Raw genomic sequence first — 9,620 nt, 5'->3', positions numbered from 1 at the left:
TGTGTGTGTGTTTTTGTGTGAAAAATGCTACGGGAGGGGTTTTATTTTTACTAAAATTGGTGCAAAAGGTCCAAATTGCCCATTGGTTGGAAATGGATTGGATATTTTGGATTTACTTGGAACTTAATGGAATATTGAATGATTAGAGGCCTTAATTATGCAATTAATCATGATCTATTTAGGCTTTGGTTAGGATGGAACTTGGGGTGGAAACAAAGTTCCTTATTTTGGGTGTACTAGCGAACTTTTCCATGAATCCAGAGATTATGTTTGAAAAGGTTCTATACATTTACCTTCCCTAGGGTGGCCGACCATGTGGGGTGGATTTAAGGGGATTTTTTATTTTTATTTTTTTGCGTACAATTGTTGGAAATTTCAAAATATAGTGTATAAAATAGGTTTAAAGGTATAAGTATATATATATATATATATATAATAGTACTAATTTGGGGTCAATTAGTAATTTAATAAAAATGAGAAGCCTTTGTGTTTAATTTACGAATTGGAACATTTATTTAAATGTAGAATTAAACTAAATTAGGGTTAGAGAATTTAATTCGATTTAGATTTCTTGTTTGGAATAAAAAGGCTATCAACCAACAAACATGTGAAAAACCTAAAAAGTCTAGGGTTTTAAGTGGTAATTTCATATTTAGGGAGTTAATTAATCAGTAATAGGATATTAGAAATAATTCCTAAGTTATCAAAATCGATTAGGGTTTGTGAGTTTTTGCTTCTAGGGTTAAAGTTGAAATTACTTAGGAAATCAAGGGTCTTCATTACAATATTCGAAAAGTAAGGGACTTTTACAAAAATAAAATTTTTAGGGGCCTCACATCCTTTGCTTGTGTTAAGTCATTAGAACTTGTATGTGAACCCTTAGAAACTGCCTTAAGTGTAATATCACCTATCAAAGGGTGTGTTCAGATAGGGTTAATGTGTAAGGATTGTGTGATAGAAGTCATCAACATACGCCTGACTTGTGACCTTCGTGTCATGGAGATGTCAGACTTCGATATCATTTTAGGCATGGACTGGTTGTCTACCCATCAAGCGGTGATCAATTGCCTTCAAAAGAAGGTAGTGGCTCACACGTCTAACGGAACACACTTCCAATTTAAAGGGGATAGGCAAGATTTCCATGACTTCAATGAAATGTAGGACACAGCAGCATGATCAACTTGTGGGACGGGTGGCAAGTTTGATTTTAAATGAGAATGACCAAGTAGAATTAGAACTCACCCGAGTAGTATGTGAATATGTAGATGTATTTCCTGAGGAATTACCAGGATTGCCACCAACCCGGGAGGTAGACTTTTGTATTGAGCTACAACCTAGAACTACTCCAATATCTATGGCCCCATATCATATGGCACCGACAGAACTACGAGAATTAAAGACACAACTGTAGGAGTTGATCGAAAAATGATTTATTAGGCCAAGTACTTCACTGTGGGGAACAGTGTAGACACCCCATTTTTGACCGTACTCAAGACTTGGACGTCATCGTTTGAACACTCGATGATCATCCATGCTCGTGTTCGTTTTGAGTTCCCGAAGGTCTCGGATGCACGCCTTGCCTTAGGATCTCTCAATTTGTCTGTTTTGTGCTTGGTTGTGGACCAAGGACTTGTGGTTTTGCTTATGAGGGAAGAGGGTGGCTTGTTGGTCATCCCTACAACGCATCGGCTAAGGCATTGTGCCATCGACCTTCTTTTCTTGCCATCGGCCATAAGTGTTGGCCAATCGGCACTCTTTTTGGTAGATCGGCACTCTTTTTGGTCGATCGGCCATATTTCTTGGCCGAGACCTTTCCATCTGCTTTTGTAGATATTTTTGTGCCAGCTGTGACGGCTGGTGAGCACAATTGTCATCCTCCATACACGTGTATAGAGGGTTTGAATCAAGACTCAAGCTTGTTCAACAAGCTTGAGAATTGATTTTCTATAAGAAGGGAGCCCCCTCTCCCTTTCCAGAGGTTCTAAAAAGTTGATATACAAAACATATATCACTCTCTCTCTATATTTTACCTCTCTCTCTCCATTTGCTCTTGTTTGTGCTCAAAAGTGTAAATTCTTCACACTATTGCACACAAACACCTACTAGAACACCATCCTTTTGTTGCTGAGGTACTTAGGAGCTGGTGTTAGAGTTTTTGGGTTGGTTTGAACTCAGAAAAGCCGTTGGAGTTGTGTTCTGGAAGGTGTTCTTCAAGGGTGAGAAACTAACCTTTTAATCCCTTGTTTTGGCTTAAGCTTTTAGACCTATTTTCATGCTGATTTAAGCTTAACTTTCTATTGTAAAAAGTTTTGATTTTTCATGCTTGTGATGTTTGTTTAAGGTCACTTTTGTGTTGGGGGTAGTCTACCCTCTCTTAGGCCTTGTTTAGCCTTGTGTTGAACCATCCTTTTAAGCTATTGGGACCACCTTGTTTGGGCCTTCTCACCATTGAAATCCAGCGGATTTTCAGTGGTGGAAATGTGGTTTTGAGGTCCCAAATAGGAGAGGGTCATCCCCCCTCCTTGTGTTTTGTATGCTAGCATAAATGACTCATAATAGTAGCATGTTTGCTTAGCATGTTTTGGTTCCATTTTAGCAACTTTTTGGTGTTATTTTAGCATGCTTCAACTCTGCTTTAAGTTGGTTTGATAGCATCTTGCATGCTTCACATACTTGTAGAGCAATCTTGCATACTAGCATAACATGCATCATGTGTTTGGACCATCATTCTTGCATGGTTTGGCTCAACTCAAAGAAGCTTTCCCTCATGTTTTACCATGCTTGAGCTCTGTTTGATGTTGTTTTAGTCATGCATGCATTGTTTTGTATAGCCATGGTTCAATCTAGCTTGTTAGCTTTGTGTATCAAGTCCACTAGCATGCATTGCTTAGACTATTCTCATGATTTGGCATCATTTGCAATGATATTTTAGTGCATGTTTGCTTTTGTCATTCTTTCAATGCTTTGAAGAGTTGGTGTTTTATGCCTTAAGAGTGGGTCATTGTGCATGCCTCTATGCTTAGGCCTTTGGGCTATCATTTCAATGTATTTTTGGTCTTGTTTTACCATCATGCATCTCTGATTTTTGTTTTCAAAGTCATGCCATGTTTGGTTTTGATAGGTATAGTGCAATCCCCTTTGTTGGTCTTACTTGCATCATGCCTTATGCCTTTCATGTTGACTTGTTTTGGCTTTGGCCTATGCATGTTTTAGACTCACTTTGGTATGCTTTAGGACTATTTTGGTTCGTTTAGGCCATTTGCTTCATGTTTTGCAGAGCCTTAGTGCAAGTGCCTATGCTAGCTTCAAGCTTTGAGCTTTCTTGTATGCCATACTTGTATTGTTTGGTTGACTTGACATCATTCCATGCATGATTTTAGAGCTTATAGTGTTGTTACACTTCCACTTTTGTCACTTTTTGAGCACTCTTGAGAGTTGTGCTCTTATGCCTAGGTGATAGTCCATTGCATGTGCATGCTTTGTTTTGCATTTCATGTCATCATTTCATCATTTTGGCCACTGATTTGGGCATGATTGAGATCTGTCCATTTTGGTTTAAGTCCATCTTTGCATATTTTTGCATGTTTGTCTTTGCATGTTGTTGCATGCTTGTCTTTGCATGACATTCCTACATATTTGTTGCGTTGCATTTGGCATGCTTATGTTGCATTGTATAGCATCTTCATGTTGCATGCATTGCATTGTGTTCGGTTTGGATGTTAAGCCAAATACGAGGAACGAGGGACATTTCATACTTGAAGTGATGAAACGTGCCTCAATTCTCGGTCGCCGACACTCTGGATCAAACATGATAGAGTTTAAGGCACTTATGAGTTTTTGTGCATTTCATCCGTATTGATTTATGCAACTCAGCCTCTTTGGCCATCATGCATCGAAATGCGTGATTGATGGCTCGAGAGTCGAGCACTACACTCCTTTGAGCTTTGAACATGATAAGGGGTGTAGTTGCACAACATTTTCTTGCAAATGTATTGCCATGCCTCTGTTTGTACTCTGCTGCAACAAAAGGAGTAGTTTGTAGGAAGTGATGGCCGATCAGCTATCTGGTGTGCCGATCAGCTAGAAATGATTGGCCAATAGCCTCATATTTGGTCGATGACCATTATCCATTTTCCGATGGCCACCTCTCTTGGCCGATGACCTCTCAGAGTGTCCATGAGGGGGTTCAGAAGCATCACAGAAGTTGGCATAATTTTTAGAGGTGCAGAAGTGTGCAAACAGAGGCAACATGAGGCATGGCAACGGATTTCTGAGTGAAGCCGATCGAGCATGCATATGCCCCTCTTCTCGAGGCCGTTTTAACTGCTTTGTATAGTTAGTTAATTTGTAATTATTTGGTTAATGTGTTAGCTAATTTAATTCATCGTTGTAAATTCTTAATTAGCTTAGCTTAGCTAATATTCCATTTGATTATGTAATAATTAGTCTAATTAGATTATTAGATTAGTTAGAATAGCTTAGCGTAGCTAGCTTGTATTATTCATTTGGACCCTCCGTCGAGAGGGCGTATTGTTGTAATAGGTGTACGTGTGTGTGTGAATATCTTCCAACCCCACGTCTTTCTCTCTTTTACTTAACCGCTTACGATGGTTAGTTCTAGGTCATGTTTTGATTAGCATCCTTATGCTTGCATGTTTGCATCCATTCATCTATCTAGCATGCACCGGGCTCGGCGCATCATACTAACTGCATTGTATTTTAAATACATTTACTTGAATACGTGTTCAACAGCATGTTATCAAGTTGCATCTCATATGCCATGTTAGAATAGCCGAGCCTATTTTTAGTTGCATTTTGCATGTGTTGCATTAGGCATCTTAACATAATTAGGATCATGCATTGATTACTAACTAGCTATTGTTTTGGCTCGGAGTACTAGGTAAGCTTTTATGCTTTAGCATGCATGCATGTATGTTATTGATTGCCATGGCAGCATGCTTGCCATGATGCTATTTGCTTAAATGATATAACTGCCTGAATGCCTGTGGGTGAAGGTTGGATTGCTTGAATTGGAACAATTCATTGAAATGCGAGTTTTAAGCCCACTTGAGAGTGGCGAAATCATGTTTTCTAAGCCCACTTGAGGGTGGCAAATCCACGTCTTAGCCTACTTGCGAGTAGCACCTTCAAACCATTTTCAAACAAACATGAGATGTTTTGTTCCAACTTAGGCGATCTAATCTATACTTGTATGTTGCGCGCATCACGTAGTAAGCTAGCTAATAAACCGAAATAAGAACACATATGTTTTCAAAAACATATCATACTTAGTAAAGGCCGATCCTTTGATTGGGCGAGCGGGGGTGCTCATTGCATGACCTTCCCCTCTCGTACCCAAGTTCCCGAGCCGAGGTAAATTTGGTGATGACGGACACGTGGCCTTAGGCATGAGTTAGGGTTTCCTAAATTTCCCAAAACAAAAACATTTAGGTGGCGACTCTGTATCTGGCAAAGCAGTCCATGTTTGGCATTTCTTTATAAAAATTAGTTTTCCAAAACGATTTGCCGGATTTGAACTCTTTGGTGATTTATCGGTCTTGCATTGCACCTTGCGAGATTAGATTCAGAACCGTGACATTGAGTTCGAACTGTAGTAGCTAATGAACAAAACGGATTTTCGTGCCATTCGCGCGCAGAGCCGGGACGTTCGGGCACATTGACAGTTTTTGGCGACTCTGCTGGGGATTTAGCGAACTTGACTCGAACTCATGATATCTTGTTTGGGCTACACTTATGTCTCTTTGCATTACATTTGCAATGGAGTGCCTAGGACACCGTGTTTGCCGTATGCTATTCCTGAACGGTTTGCCGGAGGCCTGCTTTGAGAAGCGTGCCATAAGGCTGACCGGTTGAGGGCTTTGCCACAACGGGAACACAAACCCCGGTTTTTACCGAGGCACCCTTTTTGACCATTCGACCTAGTGCATATCGGAAACTGTAGTGACCATTCCAAGCTAGGACAGGTTGCTTACCTGATTGTAGGTTGTTTGAAAACCGCTGTGTGCGTAATGAAACCCTAGCTCTTGACAATAGGACAGGAAACCCTACCCCTCCATAGGGGTATTTTGGCTCTTACTTGCTTGATTATGTGCTTTTAGAATTGGCCTCTACAGGAATGCATGTATCAGTTTACAAGTCTGGGTATCAGGCCTGCGGGCATAAGTATTTGGAAATCAGTTTTACCTGCAGGTATCAGATTCAGATTTAGGATAGTGATTTGGGAACAGTGATCAGTGGTTGAGAACAGTTCTTCCAGCTTGTATTTGCCAACTGTGTGTTGTCTTTATTTAAGCTGTTATGCTGTCCGTTTTTCTGCTCATTGTTTCCTTATTATGCTTTATTTATCTTTTTGCAAGGTAGCTTAGCACCATTGCTTCTGACCAGACAGATATTCCCTAAGCACTCTAGGTTAGAGGTCGAAGACTTCGTCGATCCAAGGATCTAATAGACGGACAAACAGTGTTCCTTTCTTTACCCCCGGTTACCAGACGGAGGTCAAAAAGGCGCAGTGTATCGGTACAACGGTCGCCAGATCAGTGGTCTACCCCACCAGTGAAAAGTCAGGCTGAGGTCTCAGCTTCTACTACAGGGATAGATATACCGATTGATCAGTTAGAACAGCACAATATGGTAGGTATAGAGGAGATGATGCGTCAGCTCCAGGAAAGTGTGTAAGCCATGCAGCAGGATGCTGCTCGCCAAACAGAATTTGCCGCACGCCAGGCCGAGGTCATGGCCCAACAGGCAGAGCTAATTGCTAGACTTCAGCAACAGCAGCAACCACAACAAGCTGGAGCGTCTACTTCGCACCCAGCTCCACCCCCACCAAGAGTTCCAATACTCGGGGAGACAACACACATCCAGGACAATATGAACGTTCCGATAGGGCCAACTCCGCCCCCGATCCTACCCCAACTATCCAAAGCACAGACCAACCTGGGGAATACATCGTTTGAGTTCGAGGTGGATCCGACAGCCCTAAAAGTGAGCAAGCTAGAAAAGTCGTTCAAGAAGTCTCAAGGCATGAAATCCATTCCGGATATTGAGGATGGGTACACCAACTCGGCCGTGACTCTGCCGGATCGGTTTAAAATGCCGCATATAGACCGTTTCAATAGGTTCGGGGATTCGATGGTGCATTTACGGCTATTTTTGGACATACTAAGGTCGATGGGCCTCTCCAAATTGTAGAAGCTTTCCCTGTTTGGCCGGACCCGTCGGGTGTAGCGGCAATTTGGTATGCAAAACTGGAGGACTCCGTGAAGAGGAACTAGGAGGAGATGGCTGAGGCCTTTGTAGTTCAATACTCCTACAATACACAAATCGAGATCACAACCCATGATCTTGAGATGACTAGGCAAGAGCCGAAGGAGAGCTTCTTCGATTTTGTGACCCGGTGGAGGGCTAAGGCCTCGATGATGACCATTAGGCCTGTTGACAAAGATCAAATACGGATGGTTGTGCACAACCTCTAGCCCAAGCTCATGCAGAAGATGATCGTCCTCCCCCTCCCCACCTTTGCAGATCTACATGAGATTGGGGTGCAGATCGAGGATGCTATGAAACAGGGCCTCATTGATCATGAGAGAGAGCAGCTCAAGAGGGCATTCAACCGCAGTACAAATGCAGGCACAAGCAGTGCTGCAGCTGCCAGGACTTCAGATGTGGGTATGGTCACCACCATCACCCCAAGAACCCTTACAGCTACACCATTCACCGGCGCATCCGGAAGTAGCTCACAAACAACCAAGTTTTCACCTCAAGGCCTGATAACCTTCACACCACTATACATGTCTTTGTCCTAGGCGTTGGGGGTTTTGATCAGGAAAGGATGCTTGAAGCCCCTAGAGCCACGACCATTGCCAGAAAAACTTCCCCCCTCCCATAACCCGGTGAAGTACTGCGCATTTCACCAACAACATGGTCATGACATCGACCAGTGCTATAGATTGCATCACGAGATTCAAGACCTCGTTCACCACAAGGTGATTGTGCCTCCGGAGAAACCGAATGTCACCACCAACCCTCCCCCACCACGCAACCAAGCTCCACCTTCCAAACACATCAATTTGATCCAAACTAGGGTTGGGTCATACGACCCTAGTATATATATCACCCCTTCTCACCTACCCAAGTCGGAGGTGTTCATTCCTGACAGCACTGACTTGTGCATGTTGGACATCTCCCAAACCCAACCTGAACAGGTGGTGGTGGCTATCGAAGATAGAATTGGGTCGACTGTGGGGGTAGATGAGAATGATGATATAGAGCCTGAGGGGTCTGCGAGCTTCATGTACAACCCGAACAGTTACATCACACCAGCAGGCCAAGCTAGGCCAAGAGTGGAATTACTAGTGGGGGCAGAGATTTGTGTAGTCCGGGAGAATGGAACTAATCAGGGGCTAGATGACCTAGCGGATCTGGGAGAAGACATTGCAAACCTTCAGTTTTTCAATGAACAAGACTCAGGGGGCATGACTGTCAACCGGTTTAATTTGGAAGGGTCAGCGGAAGCCACTGAATGGCTCAACGATGAGCCGGATGTTGTTGAGCAACCTCAGCCAGAACGGGGTCTGTTAGAGACGGGGCCATCAGTAGTGGCCGAAAGGGCCAGGAATCAGTTTGAACCGCCGGAGAGCACTGGTGTTAAGAATTTTGCTCAAAATATAGGCAGTTTGAGTACGAAAGATACTGAACAGCAGGCTGCACTGAAGTAGTTTAAGCGGGAAAGGATCGAAGATTCTAAGAGGGCTAGAAAAGCCAAAGACCCTGCGGGGACAGAACGTGCTATGTGCACAAGAACGGAGCGTGCTACGAGCACAGGAACGAAAGGTGCTGTGGGCACGGGAATAGTTGTAACAGAGTCGGACAAGTGTCTGTCGGCTGCCGATGGCATATGGTGGGAAGATGACGACCTATGTCTCGCCTACACTGATGAAGACTGGGAGCAAAGCCAGCCGAATGATACCTAGTATGTTGGCGAAGTTGACCACATGACTAAGAGCGGGCAGTATTTCAAGCCCCCACACTTAGATCAACCAGAGGCGTCCGGAAAAGACAAGGAAGCCGAGAGGCAGAAAGATAAATTGCTCGAGGAGGAGGCTGTACTGAAACAGCTTAAAAAGATACAAGTAGACATCTCCATCTGGGGACTGCTTATGGCCTCAAGAGTTCATAGACAGGCTGTCTTTTCTGCAATGGACAGGGCCAAACTTTCAATAGATACCACACTTGAGCAGCTGGTAGGACTGGTCTTTCTGGGAGGAGCTTCCCTGATGTTGACCTACACTGGCAAGGAGCTGCCGCCTGAGGGCGCAAACCATAACAAACCTCTCTACATCTCTATCGAGTGTAGAGAAAAATGGGTACCAGTAGTTCTTGTTGACACAGGATCTGCTATCAATGTGTGCCCGTCGAGGATGACATATGCAATCGGGTTGAAGCCCACGGATTTTGTGCCAACTGCCCAGGTGATAAAGGCCTACAACAATACCAGTAGAGAAGTGATGGGGATTGTGAAGATTCGGACTCAGGTTGGTCCAGGACAGTAGGATATTGACTTTCATGTCTTGGACGTTCCCGCAACCTTTAATTTACTC

Source organism: Camellia sinensis, chromosome 9, assembly GCF_055761805.1.
Source record: "Camellia sinensis isolate YWXY chromosome 9, ASM5576180v1, whole genome shotgun sequence".
Lineage (NCBI taxonomy): Eukaryota > Viridiplantae > Streptophyta > Magnoliopsida > Ericales > Theaceae > Camellia > Camellia sinensis.
This window is presented reverse-complemented; position numbering follows the sequence as displayed.